At 32.6% G+C, this 17,109-nt stretch overlaps 1 long non-coding RNA gene across 2 annotated transcripts; it reads right to left on the reverse strand.

Annotated features, from left to right (window-relative positions):
• Positions 1-385: 385 nt before the first annotated feature.
• LOC133172713 (uncharacterized) lies at positions 386-3,670 on the reverse strand. 2 transcript variants are annotated; one of them, XR_009718958.1, is made up of 3 exons: positions 3,337-3,670; positions 693-786; positions 386-446 (listed from the first exon to the last, which is right to left on the reverse strand). It is a non-coding gene; the product is annotated as an uncharacterized LOC133172713 (long non-coding RNA). The 2 variants fall into 2 exon arrangements; XR_009718959.1 differs by lacking the exon at positions 3,337-3,670 and adding an exon at positions 1,300-1,364.
• Positions 3,671-17,109: the final 13,439 nt, after the last annotated feature.

Here is a 17,109-nt window from a genome sequence, read left to right on the forward strand (position 1 = left end):
AATGATGATTCCACAGTAAATACTGCCAATTACTTTTTTTTAAAATACCAAATAATTGAGTTATGTGTCTGAAACTGACAAAGTAAATACTTTTTGAAGTTATGCTAATTTACATCTTCTTCTGTGCAAAGTAAATTCACACTGTAATAATTAAGGGTATAACATACAAATTCAGAAGAAGAAATGAAAGTCAACTGCTCTGTGGTGATGTTGTTTATGGTTTGAAAGTCCCTTCAGCGTTGGTACAATAGAAAAGTCTTGACTCATATTCAACACAATCAATGAAGCCAAGAATGAAGCTATGAATGAGTTGGAGAGTGGGTATCTTGTTTTCTTTTTTTATTTACACTCTTAACAGTTCTGTTGAAAATGGTCTCTGCCTTATCCAGTGTCCAGATCACTAAGTAGACTATCAGTTAATATTTGTTTCAGCCATCACTTTTGGTCTGAAATAGATAATAAAACACATCTTAAATGTTATCAAAATTCTTGAGAATGAAATTTATGGTTAAGTAATTGAAGTGAAATTAAAGAATGAATTTCAATTCTACATGTACCAAGATACATGTAGTATAAATTATATACATATGGAAACTACAATTTTTATTTTCAGATTCCAGCCTGAAGTATGCAATTCAGACAGAGTAAAGACATTTTAATATTTTATATATACATGTACATGTATAACTTACTAGTCCAGAAGATTCCTGAGACTCTGTGATTCACCCAATTACATGAATGCCTTCGAGTCTGGTCATCATAACAATGTACTCCAATTTTTTTAACCTTCAAAAAAAAAAAATTATGTAAATAAATATAAAGGCATAATCAAGTATACTTTACTTCTTTATTACAATGTGCTCATACACTGTATACAATATGCATCATATCAGTTTTCTGGCCTTTTATTTAGTACATGTATGCTAGAATACTGTACATAACTTTAATTTTACAAATGAATGTTTTGCTAAATTTTTCTTTTGGACATAAAGAATGGATGCGTACAAGGCGAAGATAATCCCCCACTCTGAGAAAAGACATTTCTTAATTCTTAAGTTCATGATGTTATATTTCACAAAAATTGTATTGTCAATATCATCTTTTACACATTTGCTTCTTTTATTTAATTGAATAACTTATTGATTAGTATTTTTTATTTTCAATTATGAAGGTATGTGGAAAGAAAAAAAAGAGCCAAAGGCTCAAGTGAGCTTTTCTGATCAAAGGGTGTCCGGCGTCTGCCATCTATAAACTTTTTCGACTTCTTCTCAAGAACCGCTGGGCCAATTTAAAACAAACCTGCAAATGTGACAAAGCATCCTTGGGTGAAGGGGATTTAAGTTTGTTCACAGGAAGTGCCATGCCTTCTTTCAAGGAAAGATAATGAAGAGTTCATGAAAATTTAGTGGCATCTTTAAAAATCTTCTCAAGAACCACTAGCTAGGCAAGAAAAGATGAAAATTATGTAAAAGCTTCATTATTATAGAAGCATCCTCAGGTAGTGTAGATTCAAATTTGTTCAATTTTAGGATGGGTAGGGTGGGGCCACCAGGGTTCAAAATTCACTATATACAACTTGCAAAACACGAGTTAGAATTCCCAAATTGCGAGTTGAAAATAAGGTAACTCACAAAAACTTGCGAGTTGATTTTTTTTTTTTGCATTGAAACTGTAGCAAAATTATATAATATGACAGAACACAATACTTTTGATTTAAATCAGTAATTTAAATAAAAGTCACACTGTAGTTGTATTTTGTGTATTGTACAGTAGTTACTTTTTCCTTAAAGCAATATGAGCTGCATTTTTGAGAATTTTATTTTGCTGTTAAAATGTGCTGTTATGATAAATCTGTATGTAATTTAATCTTTTATGATCTAAAATAAATTATTAATTTTTTTCATGGAAAGATTTTTGTACAATGGAAAGTATAGTATTATATAAGACATCAATATTGTACAGGACGACAATAATGTAATTTTACTTCAATCAAAGCTTATACATAGTTCTTTCTTCACAAAAATGAACAACAGTAGTTTATAAATGTTCTTTTTTTCTGTCATTGAAATAGTTAATTACAACATTGCAACAAATATTTCTGAGATCAAAGTTGCAGCTCATATTGCTTTAAGTTACATGTATTTAATTTATATAAATTTAACTTTATATGAAAATTGCAAGTAGTCTTATAAAATTGCGAGTTCACTTTGTTGGTACTCGCAATTATTTGCGAGTTGTAATTTTAGGGAGTTTCTAACCCTGGGCCACAATGAGCGATGAGCGTTTTACATAGGAATACATGGGGGGGGGGGGGGAGGGTCTTTAAAATTCTTCTGTTAAAGAACAGCAAAGCCATGATTAGCAATATTGATACGGAAGCATCCTGAGGTAGTGAAAATTTAAGTTTGCCATTGACATTACTAACAACTTTTTTTTTTATAAATGTAACTCTTCCTTGAACTTTGAAAAATTGTAATATATCTCACAGCAGGGGATTGTCCTGTATGCTCTCTTTCTTTATTGTTTGAACAAAATGGGTTAACTATGGGGTAGATGTAAGTCAATGAATTTCAAATTATGAACTTTAAAGAAATACCACCACCCCCCCCCCCACCCCCCAAAAAAAATAATAAAGATTTTTTTTTTACAATACTGGTGAAAGAAAAAAAAAAAGAAATCTCAAGGGTTGTATACCAGGGAAACTTGCAGCATTACCATATTATGAATTCCAACTTCACAAAAAATTGTTAGTGAAAAAGAGGGGGGACCGAGGAACAACCAAAAAAAAAAAATCACACTGCCTTTCACATGAAGGGATGAAATGTAACTGCAGAGTTAGTACTGGAAGTGTGAATATTTCAAAATGGGAGTATTTGGGGCATGCCCCCTCCCCTGGAAAGTTTAGGATTAACGTAATAATTTGCATTCTGAGAGCTAATCTAAGTTCATTTATTTTATGATAAAATGCAGCATGCTTACTTTATCCTCAACTTAATGTATATTTAATCGAAAATTTTCTGTAACTAAAAGGGGGAAATTTGACATTTTATTAATCAGGTGAAAGGATTGTTTTCAATGAATTCTGTGGACCAACTGTTGCGTTTTAGATATGTTCCCTGTGACTGAAAGAGTATTAAAAATCTTAAGCTTCTTACAAAAAAAGTCATTACCATTATAGATCTACTGAAAGTTTTCGTTTTTCCCCACTAGGCCTACTGTGCAGATATGCATTGGGCGCTTTCGCCGAATAATGCTTGATTTTGACAAATCATTAGCACTTGAAAACACTTCTTTTGTGGGTGTACTTTCAGAAGTAAAAAAAAAAAAAAAACTTACGTTTTCATCGAAGGAAGCTGTAAATTACACATCATGTCAACATCCCCTTTCTAGAGCAGTGCGTTATCCACAACTTGTACTGCATTGAATTCGGATTATTTTCTCTCAGTTTATGAGAAAACTCGTCAAATATATTTGAATGCAAAACAATACTTATATTTTTTACCAAAACACACTGAATTGCTTTCGTTGAATTTTTAGGATTTTTTGTAATTTTAATTTGGAAAGAACGACTACTCCCTCGATAAACTGGTTTCCTGCCCCGTGATCTTGACGCTAATGGACGAGTTTACCATGTTAAATCCCCGTAGACTTTGAATTTGCCGCCGTGTCAATACACCGGTTGAACTCGAGGGTTCGGATAAATGCAGGAAAATTGGAAAAAAAATGATCTATCTCTCGAACCTAGGTTGAAGGCCAAGGTATTTATATATTTTGAGATATGTTGCAAAAAGTGGTGACAGTAGCTTGGTGGGACAGACTATAGTATGTCTTTAAATATTAAGTGTTGTGTTTTTTCAAAAGGAAATTGGTCTGAAGACATTAAATCACATTTGAAGTCAGTTATCCATACTTCAGATCCATATGTAATAATTGGTATTATCATTGACTGGTATAATTTTAACATAATTTCAGCTGAAAAATTAATGTTTGCAGGAAAATTTGATTTAATAGCATAATATGCTTTCCTAGCACGTTCTGATAGTTGTTCAGCTGCAAATTTCATTTTTCCATCAGATCTGAACACAACACCCAAATATTTATATTCATTCGTTATGTTAATCATTTGGTGATTGTAATAAAATCTAAATGATGTTTCATCATCTGTTTTTCTTGAAAAAATCATAACATTTTTAGATAATAGTAAACAGGGTTTATTTCAGTTTGTTGGTCTTATTGTGATGCGTACTATGTCATATGTCATTGTAATGCATCACGGGGTATATTGATATTTTAGTAGTGTGATTTTTAAGTACTGTTTCTTGTTTATTCGTATTGTTGTATTATATGTAATATTATTATGTAGTCGGTAAATAGCTCTTCAGAGCTAATGTTTTTCTGTTTGAATTACCCGACTTTAAATAAATATTATCTTATCTTCTCTAATATATGACTTTAAATAATTCTTACGAATATTTCTCAGTGGTTAGAATTTTTTTACAGACATAATACAAAATATATTTAAACTGAATAAAACATATTTACAACAGATAAAGTAATACAGGCACATAGCACCAGGAGGGCCGTCCCCTTCCACTTTTTCCCCAAACATTGAAAAGGCGCACCCTTGACCCCTCTTCCACCTTTTGTTGCAGTATGGTACGTCAAATCACCCCATAAGAATGTATTATAATATAAAATATGTTTGTCGGAAAAGTTGTAATCCCTCCTTCCAAGAAATGAAAATGTTGAGTTTGGATAGCCCCTTTTTCCCCTTGTCAAAGATTGTTCAGATAAATCGTCGATTTTTTTTTCTGTCCCCCGCCCCCCCCCCCATTTTTTAAAAGCGATACTACTGCCTGTAATAGCTGAAAAAATAATATAACATTCCACTTTTTATTCTGTGATATTAATGAAGCCAAAGAGATGACATTTCAGGCTTTCTGGAAAGCCAAACTTGTTTACACTTCTTTTCATCATGCATAGCTATTTAAAGAGCATGACGTCACAATTTATTGATACAGAAGAAAAAATGTAGTGGACAGATTGTTTAAGCACATGCTGACTTGTTTTTTTTATTGAATACTCTATTATAAAAATATTACAAACGAAATAAAACACGTGTTTTTACTATATAAGTCTATATGTAAGCTAATAGTGGTCCGGGTCCTTATGATGTACTTCCGGAAATGTCAGATTAATTCTTACCTCGTTAAATTCGGTCAGTGCTATAAGGTTTCTTTACAATTAATAAATCTGATACAGAATAAATCTATTTTTTGTTGTAAAGTTTATTTGAAATTTCATTTTAATTTTAAATTTATAATTTTTGAAGTATAAAAACCCTTTAAAAATATACAACAGTTATGAAGTTATAAAATCATGACCTTTATTAGTTTGACCCCATCTTTCAGTACTGTTTCAGCACTTTGATTTTTTCTTATCAAAGCTTGTCCAGCTAGTGTGTGCCTATAGGTTGAACATCTGATGTAAATTTATAAATTCTTTCAGCCTTTTCTGCCATGCGCTATAATAAGTTCCTTTCTAGCGAAAATAGGCTATACCGAACTAGAGTTATTCTTTTAAAATTCTACGGTCAATGGTCAGGTATATTATATATATATTGAGAGAGAGAGCAGTCAATGCTTATGTTAACGTGTTGCTTAAAAGTTTGGATATTTAGTCTTGGTCGGATTCTCTAGTTTATCCACATAAGAGGCAGCCAACAAATGATTTAAACACTCTCCATCACAATGTTTACTAAGCAGGTATACTTCCACGTACAGTAAAATGTTGTCAGAACGTTTTTGTAACAACACTATAATTAATGCCTAGGTTTGATGGAGATATGGGACTGTCAAAAGCGCTTCTTAACCACCTAAAAACTAGTTTTGAGGTGCATGGACGGTATCCCTTATGAACAATTTTCTCTCTGGACACAAGAAAAAAAATTCCATTTCTGATATTTATGAAAGAAACAGTTTTGAATTTGACCTTGCTTTTGCAATTTGTTTGTTTATATAATTATACTTTACAATGAAGACTATTTAACGACTTACTATATTGTAATATTGATTGATCTTTCAATATATTGGATAAACCAAGTTTTATTTCAATTATTCATTCTTTTTGATTCTACAGAAAGATATAAAAAATTATCATGTCATACATTTTGCAGTTAAACAGGCGACACCTAGGTTAACTGAAATACTGTTTTATCAACAAACTACTCTATGTCAGTCGGGAGAATAAGAAATTTTAGGGATATGAACATGAAAGCAGTTTATTTTTAAAAGCATTTTGGCTGCCTGGTCAAAAATAATCAGCATTGCTAATTATGTTCTTGCAACCTATTTTCAGTCAGCAAATTTAGTTTATCGAAATCAGCATTTTACATGCCCACACTTTACGTAGCAATAAGAGCAATAAGAATTGTGATCCGTGGCTAGTAGAACATATGTACTTTGCGATCGCTGAAGGAAGAGTCCAGAGCGATAGTAATCATTGGTCGTTCAATGTTCTTTCCCAGGCAATGATTAATTGTTTTAGGAAAAATTAAGCGGACCTTGTTCTCACTAAGTCTGACGAATCATCGCATTCATTTTCCCGACTTAATGTAAATGCATAATTCAGGAAGGCGCTGATCTTGTACTGTTTAACATTACTACTGTGCATTTTTGCTCCATATTTGTTGATGATTATTCATAATTAATCATACAACTTACAGGACGTGATTAATGAGGAATTTTGTACTTTAATTCATGGAACAGGCCATGACTTTCTCACACAAAGTTCTCGGAACTTTTCTCTATTGACATAGTTTTCAGTGCCCTTAAAATCAAAACCACATATATGCTTGAAATTCATTACGAGGCAAGAGGACATGAGGGATGTCGTTTCTCATGAGAACCCATTTGTGTCAAACTGCGAACGTCCGAGATCTAGACTGTGTACGTTCATTATGAAGACTTAGATCATTCTGAAGCATTTATCTTAAATTATTTTTTAAAGTATGGATTGTGGTTTATTTTCTTTGTTGATTTGTTTTTTTTTTAGTTTATTTTATTTTGTCTTGTGTCCTTTCTCTCTTTTCAAATTTGATAATTCTTAAGACATAAAAATAAACAGCTGCTTTTTCAATAAAAATGGAACTCGTAAATGTACTTACCTTGTCATTGGTCATTTGCAACATTATTTTGTTTAAAAAATATACTGATAAGTACTCTGAAGTTGATATTAAAAAGATGCTTGAGTTTCTGATCGACAATACCTTTGTAGTTATTGAAGACCAGGTCTTCCAACAATCTGTCGAAATTTCCATGAGTACCAATTGCGCCCCGTTATTATTTTTGTGTGTTCATATGAAGCAGTATTTATTTAAAATCTTATACATGAGAAGAAGAAAAAAATACTTGCTGTGGCCTTCAACTCGACATTTAGATATATCGACGACGTATTATCAATAAACTATAGTTACTTCCATTCATATATCGTCTCAATTCGAAATAAAAGATACCACAGAGTCTAATACATCTGTTTCATATTTGGATATTTTACTAGAAAAAGTTGTTAATGGTAACCTAACAACAAAACTTTATGATAAATCTGATGACTTCAACTTTTCTATAGTCAACTTCCCTTATTATTGAAGCAATACACCCTCATCACCTGCATATGTGGTTTATGTCTCTCAATTGATTCGATACGCAAGAGTATGCTCTATGACGAACAATTTCTAAAACGAGGCAAGCTATTGACATACAAGTTAATGCAACAAGAATATCTACAGTTTTGTTTAAAGTCATCATTTTGAAAGTTCTTTGGTCGATACACTGACCTTGTCAGTTAATACAATCTATCATTTAGTCAAATGCTGACTGACATTTTTCATACTACTTGTTAGGCCATTATTTACACCCTGAATTGCCTACGGATTTTTCCGTTTTTCCCGATCGTGACAAGGAGCACACGGCGGGTGTAACCGGTAGACAGGGGATGCTCACTCCTCTATGACACCTGACCCCACCTCTGATGTTTTGGAGGTCCGTGTTTGCTCTGCTCCTGATTTGTATTATTTGAATGGACTTATGAAAACCTTATATGACTACGCTGGCATGCATCTTATTTGCAAATAAGACAATTTTAACATTTTCTCTGCAAAATGATAATAAAAAAAAATTCGTATAAAAAGTAAAAAAAAAAAGTATATATCGGTCTATCATGCTGAAACTATGTTTGAAAAGAGATGTCTTAAAAATTATAAAATTTGGTGTGTCCTAACTCCTTCATTAAATACACAGAAAGTACACAATCTCTCTCTCTCTCTCTCTCTCTCTCTCTCTCTCTGCAGGGATGTTGCTCTAACTACAGGGATGTTGTTTGTCTAAGATATAAAACCAAATTGTCAACACATTAAAAACAAGTCCTAAATAAATCACATACATGTATAACCTACTAGCAATTTCTTCGAATCGAGTTTCAGTTTTTTAACTTAAAACGAATGAAATCTGAATAAAGACCTTACATGTGCTTTAAATGCACATAGCAAATTATGAATTGATCTAAAATAGATAAGGAGCGAGAGATACTTAAATGATTGGTTTGAACATATTTTATTGTTATTACTTATTACAAAGGGATTGGGCACAAGTTCTTTTTGTTTGTTTGTTTGTTTGTTTATTGTTCAACGTCCCTCTCGAAAAATTTTTCCCTCATATGGAGACGCCATCATTTGCCGGTGGAGAGCTGAAAATTTTGACCTATGCTCGGCTCTTAGGGCTATTGAACAGTGAGGGATCTTTTTCGTGCCAGCACCTACTGCGACAGGGGACCTCGGTTTATACGGTCTCATCCGAAGGACCGGTCTCCACGTCCCACAGTGGGATTCGAACCCGCGACGTAAGGATCAACTCCTTACTCCGCGACTCTAGAGCGAACTCTACTACCACTGCGCCACACGGGCGACGGGCACAAGTTCTGAAAAACTTATTACGCCCTCTCCCTGCATGTAAATTACAAAGATTAGATGAATTTAGTTGCGTTCATAGAATTGAATTCAAATATTTCTCAGAGTTTATGGTTATTTGTTCAGTTATTGGCATTTCGTGAAAAGTGTCTGTTAACTTCAGTGGTTAATTTTCTTCAAGCCTTACCTCGTTTCCAACTAAAAGTGTGGAAATCATCCCTGAAATATCGAAATTCCAGCGATTTTGATCGTTATTTTTGGTTTCACTCAAGGACCTTGACGCATGCGTAGTAAGTAACACAGATGACATAACTGTGAACAAATTCTTGTAACACAGTACACCTACATATTGATTAAACTCTTTCCATGGATACAGTGTCATCTTTGAAGAAATTTAGGAGTGTATATTTTTTGTGAAGTCTATTCAAAATTGCCAAGAAGAACAGATAACTGCATGAAACACAAATAGTTAAAGATAATATATTCTATAGAAGCACAGGAGTCGGCAATTTTATCAATAAGTTGAAAATAAATGATAACAGGCATAAATCCTACCAGTGAGCTTCGCGAGCGTAGCGAGCTAAGCGACAGGATGGCAACGAGTTTTCTCGATTTTCTCTAATTCGCTATCCAACCAACATCAAACACCGGATATCAACTCCGTAGTGTCCATTAACTAATTCCTGACATTTTTTACCATTCAACTACCCTACATTATCATTTTAATCACACTTCTTCACATCTAGTTTACAACCAGCGGCCATTGACAATTCTGCGTGACGTCACATACACCGCAGAAAATATTTATTCATCTATTGATACATACGTTATTAAAAAAATATTTACCAATGCATTGTGATTTTCTTTATTTTTTAATGTTCAAATAACCAAAAAACATTAACCAACTCTATCCCTTAATGAAAATTGGAATATGCTTACTCAAAAAGAAAGGGAGATAATCATCTACTTTCGTTTGAGGGAAATTTGAAAACAGATATTGAAAATCGTTTCGATTAGCTGATTCAAGACAATTTAAGATGTCCAACAACTTTGGAGCTTCTGTTTGGTAAGCGGATTTTTTAAAATCACTTAATAATGCTGAAAACACATTAAAAGAGAACCGAAATGTTGATGCAATCAATGTGACGTCACGCAGAATTGTCAATGGCCGCTGGTTGTAAACTAGATGTGAAGAAGTGTGATTAAAATGATAATGTAGGGTAGTTGAATGGTAGAAAATGTCAGGAATTAGTTAATGGACACTACGGAGTTGATATCTGGTGTTTGATGTTGGTTGGATAGCGAATTAGAGAAAATCGAGAAAACTCGTTGCCATCCTGTCGCTTCGCTCGCTACGCTTGCGAAGCTCACTGGTAGGATTTATGCCTGTTTATCATTTATTTTCAACTTTTTGATAAAATTGCCGACTCCTGTGATAGAAGGAACATATCAATCGTGCTTAAATCAACACGGGAATTCATTAAGGAGTGTCTCTGTCATGTAAAGTTTACATAGTGCTTTATATCATCTTATAAATAATACAGGAGATAAGTGTCTACCATACTGCAAATATTCTCTCTCTCTCTCTCTCTCTCTCTCTCTTGATGGAAGGATGAATAGCTCTATGGTGAGAGACTGAAGCTTATAGTTCGAATATTAAAATGAAACCAAATCAAGTCATTTTACTTTTTTTTTTTTTTTATAATTTGTATTATCGGGATTATATGACGAAAAAGAATAAAAGATATTCTGCAATATTTTTATGCGATTTTACGAGGAAGAATCAATACTAATGTTAAATCACTTTTAAGTCATTTACTGAAGTCAAAACTAAAAAAAATCCGAATATTTGAGAGAACATGTGCAAAATAACATTTGTTAGTATAAAAAAAAATTGTATTCTGCGCTACTCGCATTACGTAAAAATTCCTTTTTGTCGTGTTTCAATGCTACGCTAATATATTCCTAATATTTAACACTGATGTCAGAGTGTGACAATGAAATAAATTTTGGACAATCTTTATTTTTAATATTTCTAATTGAGTCATACAAATTTGATGTGTTAAATAATGTATGTTCACAACTTCTAGTTTTTGCTGAATAGAGTTATGGACTTGAAAACGTGTGGATTTTCTGTTTCAGCAAATCAAATCTTAAAGAAATACAATTGTGGCAGTCGGCACATGAAAACATTGTCATAGTTATTTTGTTAGTACTATGTAGAGTTCCAATTCTGTCACTTTACACCTTATTCGCTGCTGATCAAAGAATCACGTTTTTGTCTTTCTAGGCAGCAGAAGGTTTTTGATGGGAGGAGATTAGTACAAGTAAATACACGTATAACACATGTAGATCCGCAAAGGAGGAGATTTAGTTTAGTACAAGTAAACATCACACATATAGATCCGCATTTATTGCAGACCTGAAGATTTAAAAAATAATTTATGTATCCTACGATGTAATCCGTTTAACTGACACAGATCTAGAACATTCCTTCTGTAATTATAAAATGTAACGTGCACCTTTAGTGAGGTGTTTTTTTTTTTTAATTTTAAATATAGAATAGATATGAGAACCATCTGAAACTTTACTGACCGTGAAAAATTTAAGCTTCAACCAGTCCCTGCAAACCTTAGTGAGTCAAGAACTCGGTTTAATTCCCTAAGTTTTTTTTCAAAATAATTTCATTTTGGTTTCAACGCGCGATTTGATTGAAAAAAAAAATAGTTTAAATCATATAAACTACGTTGCGTACGTCACACTATGACAGGTATCAATCCGTTTTACGTTATATTAAAAAAAAAAGATGTTCTTGTCAATTTGAAATCATTTTCGAAGGGAAATTGTCTTGCTTTTTACACTTAATGATAAAACGAATTAAATCATAATGAATAAATTTAATAGCTAGCAAAGTAATTCTTGGATAATCTGGATTGAAACTTTTTAACTTTTTTAATAAAGCGCTTCACTGTTTATAAAGCGTAAACTACCCTGTTACAACGCAAAATGTAATAATGACGAAATATGTTTTAAATTGAGATTATTATATTTTGCGTTATTACTGCCTTATTTACGCAGAATGTATTTACACATTTTTGAATTATTACATTTTGCGTCGAGATTAAAAACACAAATGTTATAGTCCAAGAAGTGTGCTATTACAATTTGTTCTATCACATTCTGTATTGATTACGAAGCAAAATGTGATAACCCAAAATGTTATTATATTTTGCATCGTTATAACATGTTGCGTTGTAACACTGCCCCAACCCAGTTTATAAAGTATAATTTGGGCAACTATTAAATTCTTTAAACAAACCACAACAAATGAATGGTTAAAAGCTATTCTGATTGTACACGCAATATATTAAAAAGATGCTTGAGTTTCTGATTGACATTATTTACATGTAATATGAAGTGCCTCTTTTTTTTCTTTTTGATGCTAAAAGATGTTCTAGAAGCTTCCGTCGGTATTAAGTTTCGGTTTCATTAAAAATTGCCAGTAACTTAGATCCGCCAACCGGAACCGCCACCGTACTCACGTTTTTGCTATTACATGGCTGTTTATAGAAAATGAAAGTAGACTTTTGATTTAATATACAATACTTACTATGCGAGTGAAATCTAAATATAGTTTACGGACATCATCTTGTATCTAGTGTATTGTTAGAGGAGTAAGTAAGAACTCTGATGTACCCGTTTCGGAGTTTATTTGCAAAATTTTATAATTTATAAATTAAGCATAGATGTTGCAAAATTTTTTCAAAAACTTATACAAGAGAAGAAGAAAACACTTGATTGGCCTTCAACTCGAATTTGGATATATAGACGACATATTATCAATTAACAATAATTACATCCATTCATATGTCGACGCAATATATTCCATAAAAGTTACCACAGAATCTGACACATCTGCTTCATGTCTGGATATTTAACTAGAAAAAGACGTTAATGCTAACCTAAAAATAAAACGTTATAATAAACGTAAATAATGACTTCCACTTTCTATCGTCAACTTCTCTTATTTGTGTAGCAATATATCCTTATCACCTACATATGCAGTTTATGTCTCCCAGTTGAGTCGATTCGCAAGAGCATGCTAGCATGCCGTACGTACGAACAATTCCTAAAACTAACCAATCTATTGACCAACATGTTGATGAAACAAGGATATCAACAGTCTCGTTTGAAGTCATCATTTCGTAAGTTCTATGGTTCGAAACAATGACCTTGTCAGTAAATACAATCTATCATTAAGTCGAATGCTGAATGACGTTTTTCATACTAATTGTTAGGGTATTATTTACACACTGAATTGTCGGTCCTTCTGATGAGACCGTATAAACCGAGGTACTGTGTCGCAGAAAGTGCTGGCACGAAAAAGATCCCTCACTGTTTTCAATGGCCCTGAGTGCCGAGTATAGGTCTAACTTTGCAGCCCTCAACCGGCAAGTGATGGCGTCTCCAATTCTCTAGAGGGGCGTTAAACAAAAAGCATATAAACAAGAAATAAACACACTGAATTGTCTAAGGATTTTTAAGCGCTAAGCGCAGCGCAAAGCGCTTACTGTCATCTTAAATCTACTTCCGTTCGCGATCCAGCGCCACTAAGCAAGTTAGATAACTCCACTGGGTTTTCTAAAAATATGCCACTGGAAATTCCCGACTCTCTTTCGGCTATTTTAGTGTAATACTGAATTACGTGCAGTTCTAATAATAGGAGTCAATTAGCTAGGTAAAGATATGCATGTACATTGTACGAAAATCCACTGTTAGTAGATAAGGGTGGTTCTTGTCATGCTTATCTCTATACATTGTAGTTCATTTAAAATCGTTTCGGCACTCATCACTTGTGTACCATGTAGCTTACAACTGCTGCATCTATGGCCCAAATACTTAATTGAAAACGGTTTATTACATGTATATGTCATGTACATGTAATGTAATGATTGAATAAGTACATACTTTTAAAACTCAGATGGGATTTTAATAAGTATTTAAAACTCAAACTGAAATTGAGTTATTTAGTAGAAAATTTCGCATAAAATTGATTTACAAAATACTAACATATGTACGTTCTATATAACTTATACCGTATAAACTATTATATCTTCTTCTAGACCCTTATTTCAGGCAATGTAACTAAAACAAGTCTTCCTATTATCACCCTTGCACCATGAGAGAGCTATCAATGAAGTTGATTTTCGCATCTCAGTATCAATTAGTAACAGACTGGAATGCATTCATGGACTATCTATACTTGTGTTGTACTCTATATACTTGTAATATAAGTAAAAATATAATGTAAATAGTTCTCAAGGAAAGGCAGTTTGCGGCTGTACGTATATGTAGGGCATGTGGTGGCTGTGTTTTCAACGAATCCACTCAAATAAGAAAATCAATTTCTCGGAATATTGTGCTTTAAAATTGTTTGTGCAGTGCGCAAGATATGGCGAAAAATGCAAAAACTTTAATTAAACGTTCTTAGCTATGGACAGGAATAGCGCCGATGAAATGTTAAGCAAACAGTGTAATACTCGTATTAGGAAACCAGGAAGAAATAGTTTATGTAAAGATGTGCGCGTGTTGCCGATTTGACTGCGAAGCAACTTAATGAGGACTACATAAAAAACAAAAAACAATGTTGTATACTTTCATGAAGATTTATTAATACTTGAGATTAATATACTGTATTTTCTTTCTTGGGCTGTTGAATTATTTATCATGGAAATAGCAGAAAAATTACGGGCAATTATTTTCAGTATTCCTTTTCAACTAACACAACAGTGCTGTGGATATTTTTTCCCTCTAAACACGTTTTGCGTGGTAGTTAAAATCATAAATAAACAAGTAAAGAATGGTGTAAAGCATCAAACGTCCATAAAAAAAAAATACTGAAGCATTTTAAAGTACATGTATTTCAACAATAGTCCAAAATACTTTTGGGGATTTAATGACATATTTTTAATCCGAAGAAGTATGAAATTTTTATTTTAAAAAAGTAATATTTACAAATCAGATATACATGTACATATTGTGAGATCAACAGAAAAGACAATTTTTGTTGCAAATACATTATAAATCATGTATATGAAAATCAGAGATAAAAGGATAGCACCGAATGTTTTATCATCAAAGAAGACAAATATAATATCTTTATACTCAAAATGTATATTTACCAATTATCTCTGATAAAAGGACGTTAACTCTACGGGTGCTCATTTCATTGACAGAGAGTTTTGTCACAAACATGATGCCGATATGCTGCACAGAGCGATGAATGTGAAGTGTTAAAAATGTATAATACACAGCTGTAGCATATTCAAAACAAAATGTAATATATAGTCTATGTTTTATTTATCATTCATAAATACTGGACGCCCGTAACGATTGTGTAAATATCTTACACACTCCATTAATGTATTTCTTGTAAAATCCTTTCTATAAAATCGTAAATTTATAAATCGCTTATGAATATGAAAAAAAGAGAGATATACTTAAAACAGTTTAGTGAAAATACTAGTATTCGATATTTTTGAGATGTTTTATTCATAACTTTAATAAATAAATATGTTATCAATAAGGAAATATTTATCGACGCAATAAACAAATCATCTTTATTTTCCGAGTGCAGTTTCTAAAATTAAAGCACAGTCACTAACAGCCAGTCTTCAATTTGAAACACTCGTACACACGGAATGAATTTATTATTAAAAATTATCACCAGAACATTTTAGCTGTCGGTGTTGCAAATAAATGAGAGGAATTTCAGCGACATTTTCAAGTGTTCAAAATTATTTAGAAATATACATTTTCCAGAAAAATTAATGTAAAGCTACATTTATAGTCTAAATTTGGTCGGAAAACTCGTCGACCATCCCCTCCGATAAATTGCGATTTATACGCAAAGCTACCTCTTATAGACTCCTATAAGGAGATGGAGAAAAGAAAATATTTTTACATGTTTTTTTTTTTTTTTTTTTTTATTAGGTTTGAGAAATACATTGCTGTTTGGAGTAAATATCAGCCATTTAATTTGTATATATTGTTTGTTTGTTTTTTTTTAAGAAACGGAAAAATGTTTTCTTGCAATTTCATGTATGTGAAATTGATTGATCTTTTGACAGAAGAAGAAAATGTAAAATGCTTAAAATAAAAAAGTCTTAAGACATTGTTGAATTTAATTCCAACGGGAAATTTTCATGACTCACATGTTTGATTATGAAATAAACAACTGTGCTCGCCCTAGCGCAGGTGCACTGTCAAGATATTGCTTAAATTTCAATACAACAGGCAATTTAAATTTAAAATGATTCTGATGAATTTCAAATTGCAAAATGCTTAGCGCTTCCCAGTACTTTCAGTACTTTGATTCCTTTTGCCGATCATGGCAAGGAGCATACGACAGGGGATGCTTACTCCTCCATGACATCCGATCCCACCTCTGATGGTTTTAATGGTCCGTGTTTGCTCTGCTCCCAATTTGTATTGTTTTAATGAGATTGATTACTGTTTTTGTCCATTTTTCATTCAATTAAGATGCTCGAATATTATTTTTTCATGTCTTTCCAAGAAAACTCTTATTCTTTTAAATGACTCTTGTTGCTGTCAATTATTTTTTGAAGAAGTTTTATTCGATGATCGTCCCCCCTTCCCCCATTCCAGTTTTTGTTGCAGTATATTCAACCCTCCCTTGTTATTAAAAGTAAAAAAGTTTTCCGCTGAAATCTGCCCCCCCCCCCCTTTTCCAACGGAAATTTGCAAAAATTTCAATTACGTTTTTTGTCTTCCCCTGGTGACCTTAGTGGAAATGTTGTATTTATTCATTATGAATCATAAAACTTCAATGAAAAATGACAACAAAACATATCAGGATACAATTAATCGGCCAGGGACTTATAAATCATAGGAAAACAAAACCTCGATAAATGCATGCGCAAAAATTTTATCCCATGAACGTGATCTTACTTTTTTGTTTGGAATTGATTATTTTACCTGGAAACAAAAATGCCTAGTAGCTAGAATCTAGAGGATGGAAGTCACACACACAATCATTATATATACATGTATACAACCTCATGCCTCAAATGCATTCATCAAACATCAACCGAACCCTTTAAAAGTGTGTATGCTCTAGAATTCAT

Source organism: Saccostrea echinata, unplaced genomic scaffold (assembly GCF_033153115.1).
Source record: "Saccostrea echinata isolate AGI-Se365-2 ecotype Australia unplaced genomic scaffold, CSIRO_AGI_Sech_v1 ptg000054l, whole genome shotgun sequence".
Taxonomy (NCBI): domain Eukaryota; kingdom Metazoa; phylum Mollusca; class Bivalvia; order Ostreida; family Ostreidae; genus Saccostrea; species Saccostrea echinata.